Genomic DNA, 20,700 nt, shown 5'->3' on the forward strand with positions numbered 1-20,700 from the left:
CACCAATATATTATACATTGCAACATGACCTCCCAACTTCTATAGTATTCTAACTGATGAATGTAAATGTGCCGAAAGCATTTCTAACCACCCTATTTACCTGTGACACTACTTTCAAGGTATTATGTATCTGTACTCCTGGATCTGTCTATTCCCCAGGTCCCTACCATGCATCGCATGTCCTAATCATGTTAGACCTCACAAAATGCAATACCTTACATTTTTCTGCATCAAATACCATCATCCATTCATCTACCCACCTGCCCAACCAACCAAGATGCTGCTTCAATCTTCAGTAACCACAAACTTGCTGAAAAACCAGCGCTGAACCTAGTGGCACACCAGTGGTCAACCTTCCTTCCAGTATCAACCTCTGCTTTCTTCCATGAAGTCAATTTTCTATCCAATCTGCTATCTCACTTCAGATCCCATGCAACTTAACCTTCCAGAGCAATTGACTGCTGTAGAACCTCATCAAATGCCTTGCTGAAATCCAATATTTACAACATCCACAATTCTGCTGTCATCAAATTACAGATTTATGAGCATGACTTCCCATTTACAAAACTATTTTGATTATCTCTCGTCAGCCCTTCTCTATCTAAGTGCATTAATATCTTCTCCCTCAGAATACCCTCTTGGAACTTCCAAAGCACAGACATTAATCTCACTGGCCTGCAGTATCCAGACCTTACCCTGCAGCTCTTCTTTAATAAAGGAACAACATTTGTCTGTCTTTTGGCACCTCACCTGCACTTAATGGCAACTCAAAATATTAGCCAGGGCACCTGCAATTTCCTCTCTAGCTTCCCACAGTGTCCTTGGATATATCTCATCAGACCTAGGAGATTGTTTTACCTTCATGCAGATCAGGTCCTTCAGCATCTCCTCAACTGTAATAGTGACTACCATTGACTAACACAAGCTCCCCAGTCCTTATGTCCTTCTCCACATTAAAAACAGAGAAGTACTCTTTGAGGACATTGCCCATCTCCTCTGGTTCCACACAGAGTTGGCTGCATTGATTCCTGAGAGGTTGCAATTTTTCTCTGGTTACCCTTGAACTTATGAAATCTTTTTGTATTATCCTGTGCAACCTGCTGAATTTCTTCAGCACATTTGGGTATTACACTCAATCCTAGCATCTGCAGACTTTCTTGTTTACCTTGTATAATCCTTAATGTTATCTGTCAGAGCTATCTTTTGTCCTCTTTTCCAAGTTCCACACTCCTTGGAGTTCACTTAACTCGTGACCTATTGTGGAAGCACAACAATTCCTCACTTGTCAGAAAGGCGCAATAGTGACTGCACTTCCTGAGAAGAGTGAAGTGGGCAAGGCTACCGGCCATTATCAGGTCGACCTTCTACAGAAGCTCTGTTGAGAGTGCTCTGGCCAACTGCATCACAGTGTAGTATCGTTGCTGCAGAGAAATGGACCAGGGGTCAATCCACATGACCATAAGAGTAGCAGATCATAAGAGATCACTGAAGTCTCCCTCCACACCCACACACAGTATCTTTCAGCTGCTCCTGCCAGGAAAGGCATTCAGGAGTATCAGAACCAGCATCACCGGGCTGAGAAATACCCTCTGCCCACAGAGCATGAGAATGTTGAATGTCCAAAGGAACTGCTCACACTAACCATTCAAGACTCTCATATTTCTGAAACAATATTTATTTATTTATTTGTATAATATGAATACTTGTCCTGTATTGTTTGTCTGTATGTGTGCAATGTCTGGCTGAATGTCTGCGTGCTTTGCACCAAGGACCAGAGAATGCTGTTTCATTAGGTTGTACTTGTGCAATCAGGTGATCAAGAAACTTGACTTGATTTGACTTTTGCCCTGCTCATTTTCTTTTTTAGCTTGCTCCTTAGTTCCTGAAACTCACTTGATATTATTTGCTTACACCTGCCCTATGCCTTCTTCTTGCTCTTGACCAGAGCCTGAATTTCCCTCGTCATCGACGGTTCCCTCTGCATACATGTCTGACCCTTCACTCAAACTGGAACATGCATGTTCTGGACCCTATTTTATTAATGTTCATTTTTCTTCAAGCAAGCTGATCCACTTAACAAGTTGAGCTCGTTTTTGTCTTCTATCTTCAAAAGTCAGCCTTGTACCAATTCTGAAATTTAACTCACTGCCCTGCCCTGTCTCTCTCTCCATAACTTAAACCTAATAGAACAATGGTCACTGGTCTCCAAAGGCACATTCACGAACACTTCATCCACTTGTCCTTCTCAATTTCCAAAGACTAGATCAAGTGTCACCCTCTTCATTGTGAGACCCTCTACATGCTGAGGCAGTATTTTACATTATTCTTTATAGTGTTATGGATTGAGATGTCATAAATTGTCATAATTCTATAATTACACTGCTTTGCTATTTTCAACTAAAATAATCAATGAATCAGATTGGAGAATATCTAATGCAAACAGGCATTGCGTTCTTCACATCAATATATTGTCAAGGCTCAGTCAGCATTTAGTGGATTGCTTTATGTACTTGGCTTCATAAAAGCAAGCAATGTTCCAATATTTTATTTTACACAGGAGATTCACAATAAAATAACCTATCTGAACTATCTGATGTAAATCGAATATCTTCTCATGTTGCACACCAAAACCAAGTGGCATTAGATTCGCCTCATACAGGTCATCCTGATACTTGCATTTAGTGATAGTTATAAAGTTGTCGTTAGATGAAATGTCACTGTAAAAGAGATAAGATCATCCACTAGATCTCTCGAAAAATGTTTGCAGTCACAGGAAATGGGTAAGTTCTGAAGTGAATAATTCTCTTCTATATTGACTAACGGAGAGAGGCATTGCAGCTGGAGATTTTTGGAGGGAAATAGTGTGATCTTAGACTATTATATCATTACAAATGAGATATTAAATATCTTGGAAAACCTAAGAGGTCATCTACTGCATTCAGTGCTCCCCTTGTGGTCTCCTCTACATCAGAGAGACTGGCTACAGATTCATTGAGCACCTTTGATCTATCCGTTACAATCATTGGGCTTTCCTTGTGGCAACTCATTTTAAATTCCATGCTGGATTCCCATGCTGACATGACGATCCATGGTCTCATGCACTGCCAGACTTAGACCACTTAAAAATTCGAGGAACAACACCTCATATTCCATCTGGGCACCCTCCAACCAGATGCCATTAACAATGACTTCTCCGATTTCTGTTAGCCTCCCTTCGCCCCGACCCATCACTCCCCTTCCCCTATCCCTATGTCTCATTTCCTCTAACTGTGTCTCTACCTTTCTCTTTCTCTCTGTCTCCTTTCCTCTAGCTCTACATTGACAGAGCCAACCCCTGTCTCAATCAATTCTCACCTTTCCTCTCCTGCCCTCCTATTCATGTCTAACTATGGTATCTTGTCTGTTGGCCTGTGCTCTTCCCCTACCCTTTCTTTCCTCCTCCCTCAGTTTTTTTATTCAGGAATCTGCCTGCATTTTGTTCATACCTTGAAGAGCTCAGGCCCAAAATGTTGGTTATATAGCTTTACATCCTGTAGATGCTGTGTGACCTGCTTAGTTCTTCCAGTGCTGTAGTTTTTTTTAGCATCTGCTGACTTTTATGTTTCACTCCGTAAGGATGAATAAGGCCTGAGGGTCTAATAATGTGTACTCTGGCTTGTCATGGAAACAAGGATGGAGGTAACTGAAGCCCTGACAAAGATTTTTAAATCTTCCCTGTTCATCATTAATAGTTAAATTATCGGAAATCATTCAAAGGAATCTTCTCTTTGGCTTAGCTTCGCGGACGAAGATTTATGGAGGGGTAATGTCCACGTCAGCTGCAGGCTCGTTTGTGGCTGACAAGTCCGATGCGGGACAGGCAGACACGGTTGCAGCGGTTGCAGGGGAAAATTGGTGGGTTGGGGTTGGGTGTTGGGTTTTTCCTCCTTTATCTTTTGACAGTGACGTGGGCTCTGCGGTCTTCTTCAAAGGAGGTTGCTGCCCGCCAAACTGTGAGACGCCAGGATGCACGGTTTGAGGTGATATCAGCCCACTGGCAATGGTCAATGTGGCAGGCACCAAGAGATTTCTTTAGGCAGTCCTTGAACCTCTTCTTTGGTGCACCTCTGTCTCCTCAACATGGTTATCCAACTGCACGAAAACCAACAAGGTTGGGTCAGATAGAGCAATGAGCTCTCTGAACCCTTCTCCATTAACAATGGCGTGAAGCAAGGCTGCGTTCTTGCACCAACCCTCTTTTCAATCTTCTTCAGCATGATGCTGAAACAAGCCATGAAAGACCTCAACAATGAAGACGCTGTGTACATCCGGTACCGCACGGATGGCAGTTTCTTCAATTTGAGGAGCCTGCAAGCTCACACCAAGACACAAGAGCAACTTGTCCGTAAACTACTCTTTACAGACGATGCCGCTTTAGTTGCCCATTCAGAGCCAGCTCTTCAGCGCTTGACGTCCTGTTTTGCGGAAACTGCCAAAATGTTTGGCCTGGAAGTCAGCCTGAAGAAAACTGAGGTCCTCCATCAGCCAGCTCCCTACCATGACTACCAGCCCCCCCACATCTCCATCGGGCACACAAAACTCAAATCGGTCAACCAGTTTACCTATCTCGGCTGCACCATTTCATCGGATGCAAGGCTCGACAATGAGATTTCAAAGGAATAGGGTCAATTTAAATGTTCAAATTTAGACAAACAGCATGGTAACGGGCAATTTCAGCCCATAAGCCCATGCTGTCCAATTACACCCAATTAACCTATAACCCCAGGTACATTTTGAACGGTGGGAGGAAACTGGACCCCTTGGGGAAAACACACAGAGACATGGGGAGAACATTCAAACTGCTTACAGACAGCGTGAGATTTGAACCCTGAACCTGATCATTGATGATGTAATGGTGTTGTGCTATGGGCAGAATTGTTGGTGTAGCAGTTAGCACAAAACCTTTACAGTGCCTGTGATCAGGACCGGGGTTGGACTCCCATGCTGTCTGTGAGGTGTTCATATGTTTTCCTCCTGTCTGTGTGGGTTTTCCTCTGGGTCTCCAGCTTCCTTCCCCTGTACTGGGGGCAGTAGGTTACTTGGGTGTAAATTGGGTGGCAAAGACTTGCGGGCTGAAATGGCCTGTTACTGTGCTGTATCTCTAAATTTATATTTAAAAAAATTAACTGCTACACCAACCATGTCAAAGTGAAGCATTGATTGATCACCGGCAGCATGGTAAGGTTGGTGGGAGATCCAGGCTGATTAATTTGATTATTATTTTTCCCATAGATTTAACTAAATAGACAGAGGAGGGCAGTATGGTTGATATAAGCAATGCAGACTTTAGTAAGATCCCATATAGGAAGTTGGTACAAAAGATTAGAGTCAATGGGATCCAAGGCAAATTGGAAAATGTGATTCAAATTTGGGCTGCTGACAGGAAACTGAGGGTGATGATGGAGGGTGGATTTAGTGATTGAAATCAAGTGACCAGTGATATACCAGAAGGCTCAGTAATGCAACCATTTTTGTTTGTATTATATAACAATGACTTTGACGTTAATGTAGGAGGTATGATTTTCAGGTGACACAAACTTAGTGGAGCTGTGAAAAGTGAGGAGGTTAGTTTAAGGCATGAAGTTGATCAGCAGATAAATTAGACAGAGAAATGGCACATGAAATTTGATGCATTTTAGGAAACCAAATAAGGATTTATAAGGAGTCAATGAATGTGCATATCCTAGGAAGTATTAGAGCAGTGGTTCTCAGCCCTTTTTTTCCCACTCACATACCACTTTAAGTAATCTCTATGCCATTGGTGTTCTGTGATTAGTAAGGGATTGTTTAAGGTGGTATGTGAGTGGGAGGGAGGTTTGAAAATCACTGCTCTAGATCCAATTGTTACTGAAATATTTTGCTTGAGAAAAATTGTCATTGGTCCATTTCCTTTGGAGTTATGAAACCGTGCAGATAACAAGTCAGTTAGGTACGATTAAAACAGTGGTTCTCAACCTTTTTCTTTCCACTCACATACCACCTTAAGCAATCTCTTACTAATCACAGAGCACTTATGGCATAGGATATACTTAAAGTTGCATGTGAGTTGAGAACCACTGTATTAGGGAGTCATTAATCTATACAGCATGGAACAGACCCTTCAACCTAACCAGGGCAAGTTGTGCAGATCTATGTAAACCTACTCTACATCAATCTAACCCTTCCTTTCCTTCCTTTCCTCTACTTTTCTTACATCCATATGCCGATCTAAGAGTCTTTTAAATATCAATATTGTATCAGCCTCCACCGCTATCCCCAGCAATACATTCCACATATCCACTACTCCCTCTGTAAAAAAATCTATGCCTGCTCTCCCCTAAATTTTCCTCTACTCACTGTGAATGGACATCCTCTGATATTGCCATTGCCTTCCTGAGAGAAAAGTGCTGGCTCTCTACCCTATCTATGCCTCTCATAATCATATCCACCTCTCATCATCTGCTGTTCCAGAGAGAAAAGTCCTAGCTTGCTCAACCTTTCTTCATCAGACATGGTCATCAATCCAGGCAGCTTACCAGTATTTTTTTTCTCAAACTCTCTGAAGCTTCCATATCCTTCATGTAATGAGGCAATCAGGGTTGAACTTAATACTCTTAAGAGTAGTCTAACCAGAGTTTTATGGAGCTGCAGCATTACCTTGCAGCTCTTGAACTCAATTCCCCCAGAGTAATGAAGGCTAATGCAGCATATGCCTTCTTAACCACCATTTCAATTTGCACAGCAACACTGAAGGATCTATGGACTTGGACCCAAAGATCCTTCTGTTCTTCCTGCCATTAACTACATACTCCGCATTTTCCAAGATTCAACCCCATCGGCCATTTTTCCACCCATCTCTGCATTCTATCCACAACACCTCCAACCTTTGTATCATTTGCAAACTTATTGATTTACCCTTCCACTTCTTCATCCAAGTCTTTAATAAAAATCTCAAAGAGCAGGGATCCCTGAAAACATCCCTGAGGAATACCTCTGATAACCAACATCCAGGCAGAATCCGTTCCATCTTCCGGCACCTTATGCTTTCTGTGAGCAAGTTAATTTTGAATACACGCAGCAAAGTTTCCATGGACCCCATGCCTTGAGACTTTCTAGATCTGCTTACCATGGGGGAACCTTGTCAAAAGCATTCTAACAATGTATATTCACCACATCCACTGCCTACCTTCATTAGTTTGTTTTGTCACCTCCTCACAAACGTATGCTAACTATGCTTCTCCAAATTCTCATAAATCCTGTCCCCAAAAATCCTTTCCAATGGTTTGCCACTACCAAAATAAGTCCCACTGGTCTGTAATTCCCTCAATTTTTCTCTATTATCTTTCTTCAAGGGAACTATATTTACCATCTTCATATCCTGAGGTACCATTCCTTTGCTCAGGATGACTCAAAGGCCATCCTCAACAGGAAGCTGGTATACATCATGATTTTCAACAGTTCCAATACTACCTCTTTCTTAACTCTGATATGCTCCAGCACATTAGCCTGTTCTACACTGACCTCACATTTATCAAGGTCCCTCTCACCTGTGAACACAATCAAAGTATTCATTGAGGACCTCCCCTACTTGTTTCACCTCGACACGTGTTTCCCCTTTTATCTCAGTGGTTCTGCATTCACTCTTGACATACTCCAGTTCTTCTATACCCTTTTCAACTGAAGGACATCCTTCCTGGAGCTGGGCAACATGAACTGCCTGGAATACTCCATGGGCTCTCACCAACATTTTGCACAACTTCTCCACAATATCCCAACATTTGTACTCAATACTCTATCCAAAAAGCAAGCATACCAGATACTTTCTTCACCACCTTTTTCACCTGACTCACCACTTTTAAGGATCTATGCATCTGTACTTCAAGGTCTCTATTTTGCACAACACTTTCCATGGTTTTTTTTCTCATGTACTGAGTTAATCCTACCCAAGTTTGACTTTCCAAAGTGAAACACCTCATACTTTAAGAGTTAAATTCCACTTGACCATTCCTTAGCTCATCTCCCCAGCTGATCTAGGTACTTTTGTAAATGAAGATATTCTTTCCCACTTTCCACTATGAGACCCATTTTGGTGTCACCTTCAAAGTTATTTACAATGGAAACTATCCAAATTCTTGATATATATTACAAATGGTAGACTCATGTGGTATACTATTTGGTTAAAAGCTGACATCCCTTTGGCTCCTTCCTGCAAGGCAGATTTGAATCTAGTTGGCCAGCTCACCTTGGATTCTCATATGATCTTGGAGTACAATTCCAAAGATCACTGAAGTTGACTGCAGAGAGAGGGTGATCAATAAGACACATAGAACAGTTACCTTCATGAACAGAGATATTATGGTATAGCTTTATAAAACATGACTGAAGCCATGTTCTGAATTGAGTGTGCATTTTTGATAAACTCTAGTGATTAGAGATGGTGTGAAAGCGATTCATGAGGATATTGCCTGGGATGGATGAGCTGGGTTTGTTTTCCTGAGAGCAAGAAGACTGAAGGGGTAAACACGTCAATGAGGGGCATAGACAGGTTAAGTGATGGTAAACCTTTCCTATAGTAGAGAAATGTACAACCAGAAAGCACAGGTTTAAGTGGAGCAATAAGAGATTTAAGGATATGAAATAATTAGTTCACTTCAATTCTTTGATTCAGTATTCTGACCTCTATTGATGCAAGACTCACTGGTCTACAATTTTCTTATGCCAGTGGTTGGCATTCTATTGGATTTTTGAACATTTAGAGAAGCATAGTTGTCTCTAGTTCAAAGATCCCTTTTATTACATTAAACATGTGATATACATGATATATTTCAATTTTTGTCTGCTGTAAGGCAAACAAAGAGTTGCCATGAGCATTGCCTGATGCTCCAGCAGCCTGCAGCCTGTGTGAGTCCTTTGACTGCAAGTCACCCGCAGGCTGCATTTTGTGTGAATACTTCACATGCTAAGCCTTTCTCTGATCCATTGCCCTGGTCACCGTACTGTAGGGTCATATCTAATGCATTTCCTTTTTCTTGTATCCTGCACCCTGGAATCTGCAACCCCTTGTGGTACACTGACCAGCACAGATGCCACCATCTTGAGAACTGAGCCCATGGTTACAGGACTTTTAAGAAAAGTTACCATTGGCTTCTTTAATGGGTCATTAAAGCCTGTATGGAGCTTTAGGCATTAGGACTGGGTGGTAGGACCCTGTGGAGCAGCACTGTGTCTCTGCTTCCCACTCTCCTGGGGCTGTATCAGTGGCAACTCTGCCATTACAGCAAGGCCATCAGTGCAGCCATTTTAAAATTTCTTTTTGTTAATTTCGCCGAACTCATGGATATTCAGCATGGCTTTGTGAGAGGCAGGTGATGCCTCATGAATCTAATTTAGTTTTTTGAGGAAGTGACAATAAATTGATGAAGGTAGGACAATAAATGTGGTGTACATGGATTTTAGTATGGCATATGACAAGGTTTCCCATGATAGACTCGTTCAGAACGCAATGAGGCATGGGGTCCATTGAACCTTGGCCATGTTAATTAAAAACTAGCTTGCCTGCAGAAAGAGTGTAGTAGTAGATGGAATGTATTCTGTTTAAAAGTCAGTGACAAGTGGAGTTTCTTCAGGTATGTGCTCTTGGACCCCTGCCCTTCATGATTTTTATAAATTCAGAAAGTCATGGGATCTTTGGCTGTATGGTTCAGAATAGTCTTGTTTGCAGGAAGCAGGATTCTTAGCAGTCTGCAGAACAGAGGGAGCTTGCAGTCCAAATCCATAGGTCTGGTTAATAGAATAGTTAAGAAGGCTTGTGGTATGCTGGTCTTTATTAGTCAGGGGATTGAGTTCAAGACCCGCGAGGTAATGTTGCAGCTCTATAAAAGTATGGTAAGACCACACTTGGAATCGTGTGGTCATCTAAGGTCACCTCATTTTAGGAAGGATGTGCAGCTTCAGTGAGGTTGCAGAGGATATTTATCAGGATTTTGCCAGGATTAGTCAATGTGCCTGATGAAGCAAGGTTAACAGAGCTTGGGCTTTTCTCTTTGAAGGAAGAAGAATGAGAGGTGACTTCAGTGAGATCTGCATGATTTTGAGAGGCATGGTCAGCCAGCCCTTTTTTTTGGGTGCCACAGTGCAAATACCAGAGGATATTTGTATAAAATGAGGAAGGAAAGTTTAGGAGCAAAGTTAGGAGTATTTTTTTTTGCACAGAGAGCAGTGGGTGCCTAGAATACAATGCTCAGGGGCGGTGGTGGAAGCTGGTACAATAATGACATTTAAAAGACTCTGAGACAGGGATACAAGAAAAATAGTGGGTGATGGTTGTGAGGTAGGGTAGGTTTAGATTGTTGGGTAGTTTTAGATAGATTGACACAATGTCATTGGCCAAAGGGCCTGTACTGTGCTATAATATTCTATATATCTATTGATCATAGCCATATACATATATATTATATATATACTGGAATATACAAGATAGATTAGAATATGGGCTAAAAATGAATTCTTGTAATCTAAAATGAAAATAATAATTTCTAAAAACAGTTGGATTAGTCAATATCTGAATGAGGAAAATGACTATTTTGGATATCATCCATTTACAGAAAATTGATAAGCTTTTTAATATATTTATCACACTCCTTTTATATTTTTTCCAAAGCAAATCAATTTCTATAATCAATTACTATATATTCCTTAAATTTACACATCAAACTTGTTCAGCAATGACAATTAACTTTTATTCCAGGATTTTCATTATGTCTGAAAGCTGTGAACACTTCCTGCACCATAACCATTTTAAATCAGACAGTAATCTACAAGCGTTATTGCAACCGCACTCCTACAGGAGATTATGGATCATTAGTTTTGCTATTAGCAATGATCCAGTTGGTTGGCTTGCTCAATTATAACTGCTCATTTGGCTTATAACATTTTTCCTTTCTCAAGAAAAGAGATTCAAACCCTTTCTGCTGCATCTTGTTTCATGTTAAACCATGGAAATATCATTACGAAGGCAATTCTGCTTCATCTGCATTGTAATTAAATTTAGAAAGATTTATGAATATTTACTCACTCTCTTGGATATTGCACATTACTTTGCTGGAAATCCTAAATTTCTAGAAAGCAGAAAGTTCCACACAATGGGTGGAATTATGCAATTAGCTGTGGTGCACCCTAAATATAGATGGGCAAGTGTTGGGCCCAATTACCTCCTTTGCATCATTATGAAGCATATTGAAAAATAATACCTGGCTAGCATAATCTCAGAAAATAGCAGTGCTTTACAGTGATGAACTTTTGAAATGTGGTTATTGTAATAACGTGGCAGTCAATTCACAAACAGCAAACCTCCCACAAACTGCAATAGAGCAAAATGATCAGATTTGTTTTAAATGATGCTTTAGAATAAATATCAGCCAAAGTATTGGAAGGTTTTTCCCACATTTTTCTTTTTCAACATACAACAATTGTTTCTTTTTCACCTGCCAGAGATGATAGATTTGGGTTCTTTGTTTTATATCTAATCAAAAAGTGCTGCATTGGAGTACCTGGCTGAAAATATGTTCTGTAATAAGAGTTGAACCCATTTTGATTCAGAACGAAGTGCGCAACCATACATACAAGCCTGGAACTACCTTTTGACTGATGGTTCAGAACTAAATCTCCACTCAATAAATTTGAAGGCAATGACAAAGGTATACATTTTATACCAGTTGACATAGATCAATAAAGTGATGGCTTTTTCTGATATTATGACATTTGATTTCACATGCCAGTTAGCTTAATTACAATATAGTAAAAGTAGCTTTCCATTCACTGAAGTATGCTTGGAAGGATTTCTATTTGTTCAGACTTGAAAACCAAATTCACCTTGTTAATGGAAATTAAGTTTGCTCATTATTCAAGTTCAAGTTTATTATCATCCCATTATAGAACTACAACCCAACGAAACAGTGTTCTCCGGTCGTCGATGAAAAAACATGCAAACGTACATACAGACATTACACATTTTTTTGAATACTTTATTTCAAAATTTTGAATATATATTACAAATAAATGAACAAAAAAACCCTCCCCTTCCTCCACCCCCATACCTTGAACCACCCTCCTCCCAACCCAAATAACCCCAATGAAAGAAGAAGCGGGAGATGTAAACCATCAAAAATACTAAAAAAAACTGCCATGAATCAAAGCAACACCACCACACCGACCTCTAAGGAATTCAACATTTTAACCCTGTACAGTCCAAATAAGGGCTCCACATTTTTGAAAAAAAAAGGTAATTATCCCATAAATTATTTGTTATTTTTTCCAAAGTGATACATGATCTCAATTCTGAATGCCATCTCTGCAACCCCAAATCAATCTCATTTTTCCAAGTTATGGCTATGCATTTTCCTGCCACTGCCATTGCCAACTTTAAAAATGCAATTTGATACTTAATCAAACTCAACATTTTAACATTACCTAATAGAAATAATGCTGGACCCATTGTTAATTGAGTCTTTGTTAATTTTCTCTAAAAAATTATTAAGTCGTAACCAAAAAGGTTTAACCTTATCACATAACCAAGTCGTATGTAAAAAGGAACCTACTTCTTCAGAATATCTAAAACATAAATCTGAAGAAATTAAATTATATCTCTTTAATTTCTGAGGGGTTAAATATAATTGATGTATAAAATTATAACACACTAGTCCATATCAGCCATTAATAATCTCAGTCATACTGTCCTTACAGATAGATCACCAATCTTCTTGATCAATTAATATTCCCAAATCATTCTCCCATTTTAATTTACATTTTTGAATATCTAATCCAAACATCTTAAGTAAAAGGAAAAAGTTTATTCTGATATGAAGGTGATTTAACTGAAATTTTCCCCTGCGTCCCTATCTCATTATTTATCTTATTCCATAATTCAATTAAATGCCTCGAAACAGGTGGATAATTATTAACAATAAACAAATATTGTTCTATTTATAAATACATTGTATTATATACTTCTCACCAATAGCGAATAATTCAATATTGGCCAATACTAACGAACTATCCAAATCAAACATTCTATTAATAATTCTCAATCATGCTGAATTATAATAATTTTGAAAATTCAGGAGTTGCAGACCACCCAATTCATATTTCCAAGTTAAATTTTGTAAAGAATCACTAACCATTTTATTTTTCCTTAAAAAACTTTCTAATTATAGAATTCAAATCTTTGAAGAATTTAGAGGAAATTACAAGGAATAGATTGAAAAGGGTATTGAATTCTCAGAAAATACAATTAACTCTACCTATTAATGTTATAGGTAAGTATTTAAATCCTCTTTTATTTTATAAAATAAGGGGAAATAAATTAGCTTATATAAATGATCTAAATCCTTATCAAGTTTAATTCCTAAGTATTTAATTTCTTCTGACCATTTAAATAGAGCAATTTTCTTACATTGAGTGCAATCACCAATAACTCACAGCATAATTTCACTTTTGTCCCAATTTATCTTATAACCTGATATTTGTCCATATTGCTTCAATCTCTCATGTAATGATGTTAAAGAATTTTGTGGCTCTGTTAAATAAATCAAAACATCATTAACAAACACATTAATTTTAAATTCATGAGAATTAATTTTAATACCCTTAATATTTCTATTTTGTCTTATCAATTGCACTAAAAGTTCAATAGCTAATAAAAGTACACAATCCTTTATCCGGATATCTAAAATCCGGAAAGCTCCAAAAACTGGCCTTATTTTTCCTGGTGCTGGTACAGTGGAGGGGGAGAGAGAGAGAGAGAGAGAGAGAGAGAGAGAGACAGCAGTGCGACTAGGTTGGGCAGGGGGGACACGGCAGCATGACTCGAGCTGGTGAGGGGGGAGAGACGGCAGCGTGACTCGAGTGGGTGGGGAGGAAGAGATGGCAGTGTGACTCGGGTGGATGAAGGGGAGAGAGACAGCAGAGTGACTCTGGTGGGTGGGGGGAGAGATGGCAGCGCAACTCGGGTGGGCAAGGGAGAGAGAGATGGCAGTGTGACTGGAATGGGTGGATAAGGCAGCACAATTCAGGTGAGCTTATATCTGGGGCGACTGGGTTTTGTTCTGAAATCTGGAAAAATCCAAATTTCAGAACACACTGTGTTCTGGATAAAGGATTGTGTACCTGTACAAAAAATGCAAGGGACAAAGGGCATCCTTGTCGAGTAGAATTCTTCAATAAAAATGGTGATGATATTTGGCAATTTTTCACCACTCTGGCAGAAGGATTTTTATATAAAAACTTAATCCAACTAATAAAGATTGGTCCAAACTTAAATTTTTCCAATACTTTAAATAAAAACTCCATTCTACCCTATTGAATGCCTTTTCAGCATCTAATGATAAGACCATTGTTAAGTTGGATTTCTTCTGAGAAATATGAATCAAATTAATTAAGTTTAATATTGTCTGAAGAATAATTATTTTAATAAATCCAGCCTGGCCTAAATGAATTAACTTTGGTAAATAATTTGCTAACCTATTTGCTACAATTTTATAATCAATGATTAATAAAGAATTGGGTCCATCAGACCCAATTTTTAATGGATCTTTATCTTTCTTAACAATAACTGTTATAATTGCAATTTCAAAAGAATCTGGCAAAGAATGCTTGCTTGCTTCAAAACCTCCATTAAGAGAGGCATTAATAAATCTTGAATTTTTTAAATAAAATTCCAAGGTAAATCCATCTTCACTGGGAGACTTCTCATTTGGCGTAGATTTAAGTGCTTCAATAATTTTTCTAAATGTAAAGGGAGAGTCCAATTTATCATGCTCTCAAGTATGCAAAAAAGATAATAGATGTTGAGCTAAAAAAATCATAAATTCTAACATCATCATTTTCCAACTTAGATGTATACAATTTCATATAAAATTCTTTTAAGGCTTCATTTATATCTTGAGGTTTGTATATAATCTTAGAATTTCTTCTAATGGCATTAATTGTTCTGGGAACCTATTCTGTCATTCATTGTCATGTTAATACTTTATGGGCTCTCTCCCCTAATTCATAATATCTTTGTTTAGTTCCTTGCAGTAATTTCTCTCTTTTCTAAGTCTCCAATGAATAATTATGTTGTTTTTTATTTATTAATTGTATCTTTTTAAAAATCCGATGAATCTTTCTGTATAAAGGAGCTCTAAGCTCTCTATCTCCTTCCCTAATTTATCTACTTCCTTGGTATATTGTTTCTTAATTTTAGTTGATAAGCTAATAATTTATCCTCTTAAATGCTTTCAAAGCATCTCACAACATAAATTTACTATTATTTTCAGGTGTTGCTGTATTTGGTCTCTTATAAAGTTATCAAACTCAACATTTATCACAAATGAGGAATTACATCTCCATCTATAAGTAGTATCTATTTTTTCAGAACATATACATAATATTAACAAAAGAAAATGATCTGATAATATTCTACTTTTATATTCAGCAGATGTTATACATCCCTGTAATTGAGCTGATAACAAAACAATCTATTCTAGAATAAGAATCATATCGAAAAGAATAAAATGAATAATCTTTCTCCTTAGGATTCAATCTTCTCCAAATATAAACTAAATTAATTTCTTTCATTAATAATAAAATTTGTTTTACCATTTTAGTTTTAGTCACTGTCTGCAGAGATTTAAATAATAACAGATCTTAACAACAATTAAAATCTCCACCAATCATTACATTTTCATATGATTGGGCCAAATTAAGAAAGGAATCTTGAATAAATTTCTCATCGTCAATATATGGAGCATAAATATTGAAAAGAGTCCAAAATTCTGAATAAATCTGATGATTTACAGCAAAAAATCTACCAGCTGAATCACTAATAATTGATTCTGATCTAAAAAGTAACTTCTTATTAACCAAAATAGCAATATCTCTTGCCTACGAATTAAAAGAAGCTATAACTTGTCCAACCCAATCACTTTTTAAACTTTTAATGTTCTTTTTCACTCAAATGTATCTCTTGCAAAAAAGCAATATTTACTTCCATTTTTTTATATGTCAAAACTTTCTTACGTTTAATCAGATTATTGAGCATTAAATATTGCAAAATTCAAATTAATCATCGACATATTAAATACTGTTAACATCAAATTCCCACTGCCCACAATGATGGGACTTTGATCCATGGTTATTTTGCAGAATAAAATACATCTCCTCACAGTAAAGAAAGAAATTCATAAAAGGATATAAAAATACCCCAAGAAAGCTCTGTTTAAGTAGTACAGGTACACGATCCTTTATCTGGACATCTAAAATCTGGAAAGCTCCAAAATCTGGCAAGTGGGAACTGGCGGTTGTTGGAGGCAGCCGAGGGACCGGCGGTCGGGGGAGTTGTCAAAGGGACTGGCGATTGGGGGAGGCAGCCAAGGGACCAGTAGTTGGGGGAGACTGCTGGGTAATCAGGGGAGGCGGCCGGGGTAGACTGCCGGGCAGCCGAGGGACCGGCAGTCGGGGGAGATGGCCGAGGGACTGCAGTTGGGGGAGGCGGCTGGGCGACTGAGGGATTGCAGTTGGGAGAGGTGGCCGGGTGGCCGAGGGACCGCGTTTGGAGAGACAGCCAAGGGACCAGTGGTTGGGGGAGACATCTGGGTGGCCGAGGGACCAGTGATTGGGGGGAGGCAGCCAAGGGACTGCGGTTGGGGGAGATGGCTGGGTGACTGAAAGGGGGTGGGGGTGGATACGGCAGCACAGTTGGGGTGAGCTTTCCGAAATGCAGAAAAATCTGAAATTCAGAACACACTGTCCCTCAAGGGTTCCGGATAAAGGATCGTGTACAACCCCCCTTCTATTTCACAGGAAGTGACCAACACCACCAAGTGGCCACCGACTTCGGAAGGAGAGATAAACTAAACCACCTCTTCTGAACAGAACAAAGAAAAGAAAAAAACAATAGTAATCAACAATATTTCAAGTTTGATCAGCTGCTTCCAATTCTCTATTAACTTTATCATCATCAATATCAATTTCAGTTAGTTCATGACATTCAACCCTCTGCGATCTATTCTCTTCTCTTCTCTTGAGCCAACTTGACTTGTTGAAAAGGCTGATCTTGGCTGCCCTTCTTATTGTCAGGCAATGAGTTAGCAAATAAGAGAGCATAATCTTCATCAGCAAAGAAAGGTGACTGAAATTTTCCATAAAAGACCTTGAGTTTAGCTGGATATCTAATGGCAAATTTATAACCCTTTTTCCAAAGCACAGCCTTGGCAGGATTAAACTCCTTATGATGTTTAATAATGGTTTGACTCAGATCTACATAGAAGAAGACTATTATTTGCAATCAGTAAAGGAGTCTGATGTTTTCCCGCATTTTGCACGGCAACTCTCAAAATCATCTCCTTATGTTGATAACGCAGACACCTGAGCAGAATAGACCATGGCAGCTGACCTCGAAAGGGTTTCTTCCTAATAGCTCTATGAGCTCTATCTAACTCCAAACCATTTGGAAAAAAATATTCCTTTCCCAAAACTTCAGGAATCCATGTCTGAAAAAACTGGATCTGGGCCTTCAAAATCTTCAGGCTAACCCACAATTTTTACATTATTTCTGCGGCTTTGATTTTCCAAAACATCAATCTTTTCCAACAGGTCATTTCTGTGAACTTCCAAAGCAGTAGAAGAACTCTCCAGTTTGCCAGCTGTTTCCTAACATTGTTCTACATCATCAATTATCTTCAATTTTCTGATTTAATCTGCATTTTTGCACATTTTGAAACATCAGTCTCAATAGCAAGCATTTCTTCTTTCATACGACTAAATCTTATTTCAAATTGATCTTTCATAGACATAAAGCCCTGTTTCATTTGATTTGTAAAGTTTGAATTGGTTTAGATAACATATTTAACTGACTCGTTGGATCCACATTAATAAAGAGCTGCAGAAGCACCAGGTTTACCTTCAGCCATATACTGTGATAGGGGCCTATCCTGATGCAGCACTGTTTCCTCCTCCTCCTCTGTTGCTGGAAAGGAGTCCTCCTCTTCAATCCCGACAATTTCTTCTTCATCCTCCTCGGTTGATGGTCAATCTGTCTGTGGAGCCTAGGTCTCCCCCTCGGCAGTCCAACAGTGGTAGGCTGCAAGGGTTCGGCCACCCCACAGGCAGAGCCACAGATTGTGTCACGCGGAGAAGCGCGCATGCGTGTTTGATCCTACGACTCGAGGAGTGGAGCTGATCGTTTTCTAACTCCAGTGCCATTTTCTTCTGTTCCCTGGGGAGGTGGTTTTACCTGAATCTTCGTTGGAGCTTGACACATCGATCTCGAAGGAAGAGAAATCAAGTCTCTAAGATAGGCCCCAGTTCTTCTGCACTTGCTGCTTGCTTCATATACATTTTTTTCCCAGTTTGCATTTTAGTTTTCATCACAATTACTGTTTTCAACTTTTTAAAAAAGTTTTAATGCTGTTGTTCAGTAAAAAAAAATTAAAATTGGATTTAAATTAGTTCTGCCCGGAGAGGTGTCTTCCCCACGTCTCCCACCTATGCCATCACGCCATGCCCCACCCCCCGCCCCAGACGAATGATACATATGGAGTAGTTATATACTTATTTAAAAATAAATAAATATTATTAAATAAATAGTGGAGCATTTCAGATGTTCAGCACCATCAAAGCCCATTGGAAGAAACTGTTTCTCAGCCTTGTGGTTCTGGCTCTGATACTTCTGTATCTCTTTCGTAACGAGAGTAGCTGAAAGATGCTGCATACAGGGAGCTAGACCCCAATGATCCTCTCTGTTGCTTTTATGGTCCTATGGATTGATGTCCAATCCAACGCTCGACAGAAACTGTATGACAGTGGACAGGACACTCTTGATAGAGCTCCCATAGAAAGTTGACAAGATGGTGGCCGGTAGCCTTTCCCGCATCAGTCTTCTCAAGAAACACAGTTGCTGCTGCACCTTTGGACAAGTGAGGAGATGCTGTGTGACCAGAATAGGTTTCTTTTTAAGTGGACTTTGAGGAACTTAGTGTTCTCTATTCTCTCCACTACTGAGTTATTAATGTGGAGGGCGGTTGTTCCATGTCCTCCTGAAGTTCACCATCAACTTTTTTGTTCTGTCCACATTAAGACTCAGTTTGTCATTCGTGCACCATTTCACAAGATGTTCCACCTCATATCCTTGTTGCTGATGAGGCCGACGACTGCCATGTCATCTGTAAACTTGATGTTTCTGTTGGAGCTGGATCTGGTGATGCAGTTGTGAGTCAATAGCGTGAACAGGAGTGACCAGAGAACACAGTCCTGAAATGTGCCAGTGCTCAGTTTCATGGTGCTTGATGCTCTGCTGCCGACCCGGACAGACTGTGGTCTTTCCATTAGGAAGTCCAGAATCCAGTTACAGAAAGATGTGCTGAGCCCTAGTGTGGACAGCTTTCCACCAGCCTCTAGGGAATGATTATATTAAACCCCGAGCTGAAGTCAATGAATAGCAGATGGGCATACGAGGCCTCATTTTCCAGATGGGTCAGGAAAGAAAGGCGGGACATAGCTTCATCAGTGGAACAGTTTCTTCTATAGCGAATGAAAATGGGTCCAGTGTCTCTGAGAGGTACACTTTGATGCGTTCCATCACTGGATGCTCAAAGCATTTCACAGTGGTGGAGGTCAGTGCAACTGGGTGATGGTCATTGAAGCTTGTTACTGTCGCCTTCTTTAGTACTGGGATGATGGTGGCTGTCTTAAAACCTACATGGTCGATGGACTGCTGCAATCATGTGTGGAAGAAGTCTATAAGGACCTTTGTCTGTTGGTCTGAGCAGTCCTTCAGTACCTGAACAGGTACGTTGTCCGGTTCTGTTGCCTTGTTTAGGTTCACATTCTATTTTCCCATGAAAACCATGAAATTTAGTTTTGTAAGTAGTTTTCAGATTTATTGTCAGAGTACATACATGACATCACATATAACCCTGAGATTCTTTTTCCTACAAGTACAGCAGAATTACCACTAATCGGTAGTGCAAAAAAAAACTACACAGCATTTCATGTAAACAACGAAACAAAGAACTGTAAACAGATAATGAATGTAAACAAACTGACTGCAATCTAGAGAGAATAAAAAAGAAAATTAATTAAGTGCACCAGTAAGACTCCTTAAATGAGTTTGTTGTTGCAGAGTCTGATGGTGGAGGGGTAGCAACTGTTGTTGACCCTGGTGGTATGAGTCTTGTGGCACCAACACCTCCTTCCTGATGGCAGCAGCAAGAACAGAGCATGGGCTGGGTGGTGTGGGTCACTGATAATTGCTGCTGCCTTCTGATGGCAGCATTCCCTGTTGATCAGTTCTCAACCTTTTTCTTTCTACTCACATAAGGATTACATCCACCTTAAGTAATTCTTATGCCATTGGTGCTCTGTGATTAGTAAGGGATTGCTTAAGGTGGTATGTGAGTGGGAAGGGAAGGCTGAGAATCACTGCTCTAGACCCAATTGTTACTGAAATATTTTGCTTGAGAAAAATTGTCATTGGCCCATTTCCTCTGGAGTTATGAAACCATGCACATAATGAGTCAATTAGGTATGATTAAAACAGTGATTTAAAAAAAAATTCTTTCCACCCACATACCATCTTAAGAGCATAGGGAATACTTAAAGTGGTATGTGAGTGGAAAGAAAATGTTTGAAAACCACTGCTGTAGA

General features: G+C 39.4%; 1 protein-coding gene across 1 annotated transcript in view; it reads right to left on the reverse strand.

Annotated features, from left to right (window-relative positions):
* LOC138757266 (potassium/sodium hyperpolarization-activated cyclic nucleotide-gated channel 1-like) overlaps nt 1–20,700 on the reverse strand; it is a 305,197-nt gene that overhangs the window by 2,947 nt on the left and 281,550 nt on the right. The window lies entirely within an intron of this gene.

This window comes from Narcine bancroftii, chromosome 3 (assembly GCF_036971445.1).
Source record: "Narcine bancroftii isolate sNarBan1 chromosome 3, sNarBan1.hap1, whole genome shotgun sequence".
NCBI lineage: Eukaryota > Metazoa > Chordata > Chondrichthyes > Torpediniformes > Narcinidae > Narcine > Narcine bancroftii.